The 9,693-nt window shown below is 35.6% G+C and overlaps 1 long non-coding RNA gene across 1 annotated transcript; it reads right to left on the reverse strand.

Moving 5' to 3' along the window:
* Positions 1 to 890: 890 nt before the first annotated feature.
* Positions 891 to 3,046, reverse strand: LOC137398720 (uncharacterized). The gene is made up of 3 exons (XR_010979002.1): positions 2,953 to 3,046; positions 1,432 to 1,491; positions 891 to 1,150 (listed from the first exon to the last, which is right to left on the reverse strand). It is a non-coding gene; the product is annotated as an uncharacterized lncRNA (long non-coding RNA).
* Positions 3,047 to 9,693: the final 6,647 nt, after the last annotated feature.

A 9,693-nucleotide genomic window follows, 5' to 3' on the forward strand; every position in this document is an offset into this window, starting at 1 on the left:
GCCAGATGCCCTCTGGCGTGCCCTCCCTTCATTGCCAGTTCACCCACAGCTATAGGAAACAAACTTGTTCTATGCCTATCTAGATATTGTATGTATTATAAAGCCTCAGGACTCAGGAAGCATTTTTGCTCTGTCATTTCTTACTCCCTGCAAACTCCTCTTGGAGATCCTTGATCTAAAATAAAAACAATCATAGCATGTGTATTTACATCCCCTTGAACTTGTAAAGTACTGTGAATGCAGTATTTAAGTGGCATTGTTTTGAGGCGATTTTTGACTTTGACAGGAATATTATTTGTTAATTCAATGAAGTAGATTGGAAATTTGCATTGGACATTGTGATTAGCTGGAAGTTAATTTGGCGATCTCAAAGAACCGGGCAAATCTGCTTTTGCTAGTTCCTGACTTTATTACTGTTTTTACAATAGTTTTATTTCACAATTATTTCCTTGCTTCATATATCTTCTCCGATCCTACACTGCTCAACCGACTTAGCCCATAGAGTTGACTTGTAGAAGACAACAACGACATTAGTCCAAGTACTCAGTCAACGAATCGGATGGTGTTGTGGCACCTTGTTATCAACTTCTCAAAGAGTTGATAACAACTCCAGAGATGCTCCCAAATCCCGATTAGAGATTTGCAAATCACATCAAATCACCAATCATGAGATTGGCATCAAAGCACCATGAAAATGGATTGCCCAGCTTGTAAATTAAATCAAATAAAGCCATCAATTACATAGTGGATGATGGTTTTAATTTCATTTTTTTTCAAAGCTGAGTCGTCACTCTTCTAAGTGATTTGATTTGGAGCAAAACGCATGCCAGTGATTTGATATGCTTTACAAATCTGGAATCAGAGATTTGGGAGCATTGCTGCACAACTCTCTCCACTTCAGACACTGAGCACTTACACTAAAGTGACACGAAAGCATCATGCAACAGGGTTCTAATTTTAAAACTGAGTTACTAAATATTACTCACCAGACTGTTAGGTATGAAAGTAACATCAGGTGTCTCAGTTACATCTATAATGCTGTCGCTTGTGGCGTTTTGTAGATGCTCCCCACATCTATGGAAGCTCGCATAGCCTCTGCTCTTACTCCTACCCGTCCTGAGCAAGCACTGCGTTTCCTCCTTATCTTGAGCTATAAATCAGAATGCTCGAGGCATTGAACGTTTGGCTGGGTGTGAACAGGCAACTTAACAAATATCGCAGTTGGCAGCAAATAATTTGTTTCTAAAACCTAATCCTGCCTACACAAGGAGTTCTTCTGCATTATCCTACTATAACTTCATGTTTTTCTAGCTACTAACCTAGGGTTATAAAGGGCTTGAAGATCCGCCTACCAATGAAATTCCACATTTAACCATAATTAATATTGCACAATTTGCCTAAAATTTTATTGCTGGTTATGTGAGTGAGTACCTTCGCGTTACTATCAGATGTATTGTCTTGAGGATGCGGTCTCTTTGTTGGATTCTGTGACTGAAAATATAAACAATATGTAAATTACGTATATCGACACCATGTGACAACATATATGAATTTATGAACATGTATAGCATATTTATATGGCGCCTTACAGTGCCTCGCGTTGCGTGTTCGCAACTTGAGTTGTACAACTCGAGTTGCCGTGTTGTACAACTCGGCCTGGGTTTTTGATGAACTTGAGTTGTGTTACACAAAACTAACACGGGTTCGTAAAGAAAACAAAGTGAGTAATTGGGGTGTCTCATTTACAGAAATTTAATAATAATAATTTAAATATATATACACATTTAAATTATATATATAGGCGATATTTGCGCATATTTGTTTCTATAAATATAACGAGACAAAAACAATTGTAGAATGTAAGAAGCAAACTAAAACACAATCTATGTGGGAGCCGGGCCACTTCTATTTCAAATGAAAAAAGAGTTATATCTCTAGAACTTGACAGGAAACTGAATGAACACCGAAAATAAACAAACATAGAAATTATGTCAACGACGTTTACTGATGCACCAAAAAAATTCCATATAAAAATATACCGTAGCTAGAGAAAATGAAATGGTGAGATGTTCTCAAGCCGAGTTGCTGATGAAAGAACTCGGCTTGGGTTTTGATGAACTCGAGTTGTGCAACTCGAGTTGTACAACTCGAGTTGTGAACGCGCAACGCGAGGCACTGTAAGGCGCCATAATATTTATATTTGTGGGCACAATCTAACCAAATTCAAATTGGCAAAAGAGTCCAAACAAAGGCTTTGTTGCCAGGGCTCTAAAATAAGCATTCATTTCATCTTGCTTTTAATGATTGTTTTTGCAAATTTTAGGTGTAAAATATTAAATGTAAAATAAAATATTACGTCCAAGTTTAACCAAAGGTGTGAACTGCGATATAATACTATCTGGCGCATGTGTGAGGCCTCGAGATGAGAAATTCTCAAGAAAAATGAGACAGATTGCCGTAAACTTCACTGGCTATTGGATTAAGGATATGGTATCTGAGCATTCCAATCAAGTCCTTGTTTTTTTGCAATTCTACCAAATTTCTATGAGAGTGTAGATAAATTAAAATAAGAAAAAGTGTTTTTGAACTTTGATATACCGTGAGACCGAAAGCAAAGTATCGAATACAGCTTAGACATGTCCAACCCTCACAGTAGTGTAGACTTAGATTTACAGCATTCTCTGATTTCAGGCTTACAATAACATAAATGTGCACGCGTGCTTTTGTTACAAGATAGCTATTTCAGAAATAAGACAAATTAAAATCCATAAAAGTAATAAATATTATTTATCATCTCTATGTGAAATCCATACTATACTATCTGTGCATTTGCAAAGACATGAAATGATAGCCTTGTCTAAATATGTTGGACATACAATGACCGAGTTTTGCTGTCCAAAATATCTCTTATAATAGCCTGAGTAAAATATTCTTGGTGTGCCGGTCACTTACCCTCCGCTGTTCTTTGTACTTTTCCTTCTGGGTTTGATGTCATTCAAGGTCGTACATGCAGCCATACTCTTTTTCTTCGCCATACATACATAAATAGCCTTGACTGTCATGAATGACCTTCTTTCCTCTCCAAATACCTTCGCCTTGCTAAATTAGAGCAGATGAAATTTTAAAATTAAGAAACTTGGTACAGAATTTTTAGATTCATTGGCTGAAGACGTTATAGGTTTTTAGCCTTACTTGATTGCTAACACTCAATTGAGAACTAACTGCTGCATGTATATGATGCTTTGTACATTTATTGCTTGCTTGAATGTAGTTATTAATATACAATGATTTTTAATGTAATTTCAATTGCATGCCAATGCTTGTACATTGAAGCCCATGTATATCTTCGAATCAAGGCTGCACTATAAGCTTGATTGTAATCCACTGCATGTCTGTATATACATGTACATGAATATCCACTTCGTTAAATTAAGCTTAAGAGTTGAGTGTCCATAGCGAGTAATCCTTTATTGCTGAGAGGTAGATGGTGTGTATCCAGTGTGAGTTGCCAGTGAACTGATGAAAATTGTATCAACTCTGCTTCAAGTAGGGCCTGTGACGTCATAGATCACATGGTACAAAAACAAACCAAAAAGGGCCTCATAAAACTGCAGCATAAAAACATATAAGCTACTATTGACATGTACTTCTATTGCACAACAACCTCAAGGTTACACTAAAATATCCGAGGTGTAAAATGTTCATTTTCAACACAAGTTCACAAATTAGGCAGTGGAGAAAAAGTGCTTTAAGGATATGAGATTTCCTTCAAAAAGTCTTTCATGCTTGTTTAATATGCCGTCCTCATGGTATGTGTAAAACTTGTTGCCATATTCGATTTCATGGGCTTTGATGGCTTGCTCAGCCTCTTCTAACAATGAGACAAGAACGAGTGGCATAATGCGTAAATGCACTGCAAAAAATATATTTGGTAGACCCTCAGGCTCCTCGTAGAAGTTGACTGACGTCAGCAATCATGTCATTCAGCTATCGAGCCTTCAATAACCTACCGACACGATTGCCGACTACAGGCACGGGAGGCCTGTAGGTAGGCCTATATAAAAGATGAAATGACAAATACAAAAAGTCAGTTATGAATAAATGATGACCCACTGAGGTCTTCTTTTAAGGTTGAAGCAATATGAATATGTAGTGCATTTCAATTAATTTTTTAAGACTAATTGCAAGCAGTAACCGACTATGATTACTGAGGACTACTGATCACAGGCAGGCTCTCAAGTCAGAAAATATAACTGCCCTGCATTGCAAGAGACTACAAAAATTTGCTTTACCTTGCCTCCTCTCCTACACTTCTTGTGAACCAAACAGATGAGATACAGCCTAGGCCTGGCAGTGCTACTGACAACGCACCATTGTAGTAACAAGTTCAAATAAAATTTGAAATACACAATTAAATGGTTGTTCCTTAGGTAGCTACATACTGTCGTTGTTTCAAAAGGTGCTACAGTTGAGACTTAGTAGTAATACAAAGTTAGTTGTTAAAAAAGTGTGTGCTTGCAGCGGGAAACAGTCCCAACATCGACAAGTCCGAACCTAGACAAATCCCAATCTTGACAGAGGTTGGTCCGAATCTAGACAAAGGTTGGTCCGAACATCGACAAAGGCTGATGCAGTTTTACAATAATTTAATCTTCAACAAATAATAAATGTCTTTTTGCAGTTCTATCCTCACTTCAAAAAATAAAACCAAAGCTACTCACTGAGGTTTAGTCTTCAAATAAAACATTTTGCTAGCCTAACAGTCAACCATATTTATGATTGTTACTTGTTTTAGCATTCGTTCTATATTTAGGTTGGGCAAAATATTGTTAGGCCTACATAAGCTGGGGAGTGCTGCATCAAATGGATAACAATATATTTTTGTGCAAATAAATCTTTTACATATAAATCGCTCATTTACTATGAAAATAGTAGCTGATAAAATAGTAAAATTGCTGTCGAGATTGGACCAAACGTTGTCGATATACAAACTCGTCGAGTTTCAAACCAGTCGAGGTTCGGACTATAAACCCTTGCAGCAAATACAGTAAAGATAAGAAACTGGTGTCTTCTGTTGTCTTCATTTCTACAATCAATGCCTAACAATATGCTAATATTAATATTTACAGTGAAATTAAATAGAATCATTTTAGGCTCTCAGAATGGTAACAAAGTGGACAACCGTTTTAATGTGCATTTTATTTGTTCAGAACATAATCGTAACTTTTTAATATTTTATGTAATACTGCTTTACAAAAGTGTATTCATATTAAAAAATATAAAACTATTTTTCAAATATAAACGAATACAGAATAATTAATGGTGTATTTTTGAGAAGACTTTTTCTGTTTCGTGAGCGTGTTACCATCTATTCTTAACAAGAAAAACAACGATAAACAGCTATGCAAATACTTTATGTTATTTTGCTAAAAGAACTCATATTCGTAATTAAAAAATTTGCTTGGAAAAGATGCTTACGTGATATTTTGTTAAACAAAAAGATAACTACTCGATTTCTCAACAACTAAACGTTTGCAGTAGTTCGACTAACTTTAAAGCTTTTGTATTTCCGGATTAAGCTCCACCCCTACAAAACGACCCAGAAACTGACCAGGTTTTGAGCCACTGCAATTATACCTGACCCGCTTGGTCCCGACAAAACATTTGTATTTCCGGATTAAGCTCCACCTCTACAAAACGACCCAGAAACTGACCAGGTTTTGAGCCACTGCAATTATACCTGACCGACCAACTATTAGCACGTATTTGTCACTCTTCCTTTCCCTTATTAAGCATTGTTGAAATAAATGATCGCAATTTGCTAGTGCGGATTGGAATGCGCGCACAAAGGAATACGCCTACCGGTGACTTCCTCGTTCAAGTGCAGTTACGTTTTCGTTGCAATCATCTTGAGTTAAAGGTTGTATCAGTGAGTATTACATTTGATTACGTTGTTATGTCACATAAGTTAATTATAATGAGTCAATCTAGGTCGTTGCCACAATGGATCATAGTTTCTCATCTTATCTCCTTACATCTTCGCATGATGTTGGTCTATTTTGACGAAAGGCCGAAAATTTGTAAAGTGCGGGTATCGATTTTGCTCACAGACCATGTGGATAGCATTGCCAGTTGCCAAGTATGCATTGTAATATTGAAAGAGCTGAATGCTTTGTTGCAGCCTTGTTGTTTGAAGTGTTAAAATAAATTCACCGCTATTTAATTTACGTTAAGGAACAAAGCTTGGCTTTACTGACAAACCACTGACGCTGTCTAGGCGTATATTAGCGCAGTAGCTACCTAAGAGAGAGTGGACAAGAACACTTGAAGTTGTTCATCAGCATCATTCTAGAGACATAACCGCAACTTTTTTTATAGAATATTCTAGATGACACAAGTTTCTTTGAAAAGTTCTGTACTTTTTGATCAAATTATGTCATCATGTCATGCCATTGCGTAAAACCAATGATATACAGCCCCCCCTCAGGATAGCCAACAGCTCTCATATGGGCGGGGTTTAAGGATGGAGCTCTGTTGGGATGAGCCCGAGCACGGCACCCGAACAAACAATTATGCTGAATAAAGCCCCTTGTAAATTTACAAATATTATGAAATATAGTGGTTATTTTACTTATATGTTGAATTCATTTTGTTGTCAAATAAACATAGTATTCCAATATTGTCACCATTATGATCAGTCAGTTGCCATTTGCAAGCATTTGTGATATTAATAGTCACAATCGTAAAAATAGCCCAAATTCAGTTTTGTATTTTGATTTTGAATATGAAAACTACAGTGCACAACTTTGCCTGCTAACCCATCTTATTGGCCAGATAAAATAATGTGACAATGATGAAAGACTTTGTCTTTTTATATTAGAGGTGGCAAAATATTAATCAAAACTAGGAAAAAAAGGCCACCAATGTTCGGGTAATTTCGGGTGAATTATATTCAACTTTAAACATATACTATTACAAATTTTAAAATTACTAAAAGTAGGTAATTTTAAATGTTTTATGCTGCATGGATCCATTATTTTGATTAGGTATCACCCCTACGTAATAGAAATTCAAAGTTTGCTATTGTCAACTGCGGGGTCCACTGACTGAATGAGCCAATGAAACGATAACAGCGAGTCGTGTTTTCCAAAACCTAACAAGGCAACGCGACCGCCCCGCAAGAGTTGTGTTTGCTCCGAAACCCAGGCTAGCACAATCCTGACAGAGCTCCATCATTAAACCCCGCCCTTATGATAGCGGTCGGCTATCCTTTGGGGGCTGTATATCATTGGTAAAACCAATGATTGGTTAAACCAATGAAAACATCACAAAATTGTCTCACATTCAGATGTTTCCCAGTTTACGGCATTCTTATTCCTCAAAACTGTATTTTCAATTATAAAACATCTGATTTTACTGATAAAAATTAAAAGTTTTTATGGTTATTGTAAATACAAATAATATTAAAATACTATTATTTAATCATTAGAAAACTGGTATGAACTGTTTCAATTCTGGCATTTTCAGTAGAACTATTGATAGTTTTCCATCGCAATAAGCAGGAGCTTTCTAATACCTTTAGACTATAGCATTTATGTGTGCCAGTTTTCTGCCTAGATACAATGCTCTCATTTTTGTGCATAGCAATTTTATAATACAACGCTGAAGATATATTTTTAAGGAGTAGAAATTATAAGTATTTGAACTTTCAAGTTATTTTGTATTCTTGGTATTTCATTGTAGCAATGGCTTCTGCATCAGAAGACATCGAATGCGAGTTTTGCGGTCTAAAAATGATAATATAGTTGATCCGAAGAAGTTGCCATGTGGGCACATAAACTGCATGCCATGCCTTACGTCACACTACAAAGAGAATGAGATTTTCTGGTGTGGTCTGCAAAGTTGCGGGTAAGTAATATTCAACAATACTGTCATGTTACTATTAAAAATACTTAACACGTGAAAGTATTAACACTTCAAATAGTGATTGTTGTGGAAGTTTAGCCTCTGATCATTGTACTCTTCAGGGACATTGATTGGTAGAACAGGTTGTCTGTTACTTTGCGTGTTTTTGGTAAATTAGCTTTTACTTGGTTTGAACAGGCTCAAACAACTGACAATAGAGACAAATGTGATGTGTTGAATATTGATAAACGCAAGCTGAAGTTAGCTATCATGCTCTCCATTTGTACAATTTTTTATCAAACAATTGAGAAAGGATTTATGCAAATTGGATTTGTCAAAATGAGTTTTTTTTAATAATTTTTTTGGGCATACCACACTTTCCATTGCAACTTTAATCTGAAATCAGCTTTTTAGAAATTTGCTTTTTATTTTGTTTTGCAGCAGTTTTAAATATGCCAACTTTTAGTCCATCTCAAAATTATGTACACGCAAGTTATGAGATGACTAAAATGTTGGTCAACATGGAGCTTGAGTACCTGACATTCAGATTATCAGACTGACACTCTAACTAACTGAGTTAATCAGCTGCCTATCAAATCCTGAAATAATTGTACTTGTCAGGGAATAAATATTGATTTGTTACAGTAATAGTCAATAGATGGATGAAAGATGATTAATAATATTATAGATAATTGAGATTATTTCATTAGCAAATTGATCTGAATTGAAAAGAAATTAGCTGCTCATTATAGTTTTATTATGATAGCATGTCTATTGGAGCAAGTACCTAATAAACTTGTAGGATAACATAATATATTGTTGTGACAATATTTATAATGTTATTTTATGATACTATTTTTGGAATGTTCTGTTTTATGCCATCTCTGGTTTTTAGCAAAGTGTATAAAATGTCCCCTGAAATGCTCCCTGATTTTGATGATGCGCAATTCTGTGACACTTGTGTCAAGAAAGGTCAAAACAAGCGTCAGGCTGTGTCATATTGCACAGATTGCTCCAGAAAGTTTTGCATGAAGCACCTTGAGGTATGTAACATATGCACATGCAGTATATTAGGTTATTTGCCATTACCATTCGTACCTTCAGATTTCAGCTGGGCACATGAAGGTCATTTTACATGGCAGCATAATTGCTGTTGTTAGTTTTGTTATTCATTAGATATAAATATAATGGTCCAGTTGTTTACTTGTACTAACCTGCTGCAATATCTCTCTCTGTAAATATTTACTCTAGCCACCAGCTCATATTCAGCATAAGATTATTAGGGGTGACCTGCTATACGCTTATTATTTAGTGGGAGGAACTTTGCACTAAGGCTATGCAGTTTCAACTAAGTCACATAGTTGATCACTAGAGGTTTACTACAAAAGAGCCTTTTCTATGTGGTTATTTTATAAATCAAAGTTACTCCTAATGGTTATCCTGATAGTGGAGCGGGAGATTCACTAGTTAGCGCTTGTTCTGCTATTCCATTTAAACATGATTATATTAGGCAGTTGGTATACTAGTATACTAGTATACCAACTGAGTAATGTGTTATATGAGTTATATGAGTAATGTTATACTAGATATGATAACATTATGTTTGTAATTTGTGTAACTTCAGCTGCAACACAAATTATGCACGATGGTCTTTTGTATGTTTGTGTTTTTTGTATTTATATTTTTCTGTATTTTCTTCCCATTATTCATTGATACAAAAGTGGATATTATACATGTAGCTGTCAAAGCTATGAGTAGTGAATATGCTTTATTATAGTTTACAAATAG

The sequence above is a fragment of the Watersipora subatra genome, chromosome 6 (genome assembly GCF_963576615.1).
Source record: "Watersipora subatra chromosome 6, tzWatSuba1.1, whole genome shotgun sequence".
Lineage (NCBI taxonomy): Eukaryota > Metazoa > Bryozoa > Gymnolaemata > Cheilostomatida > Watersiporidae > Watersipora > Watersipora subatra.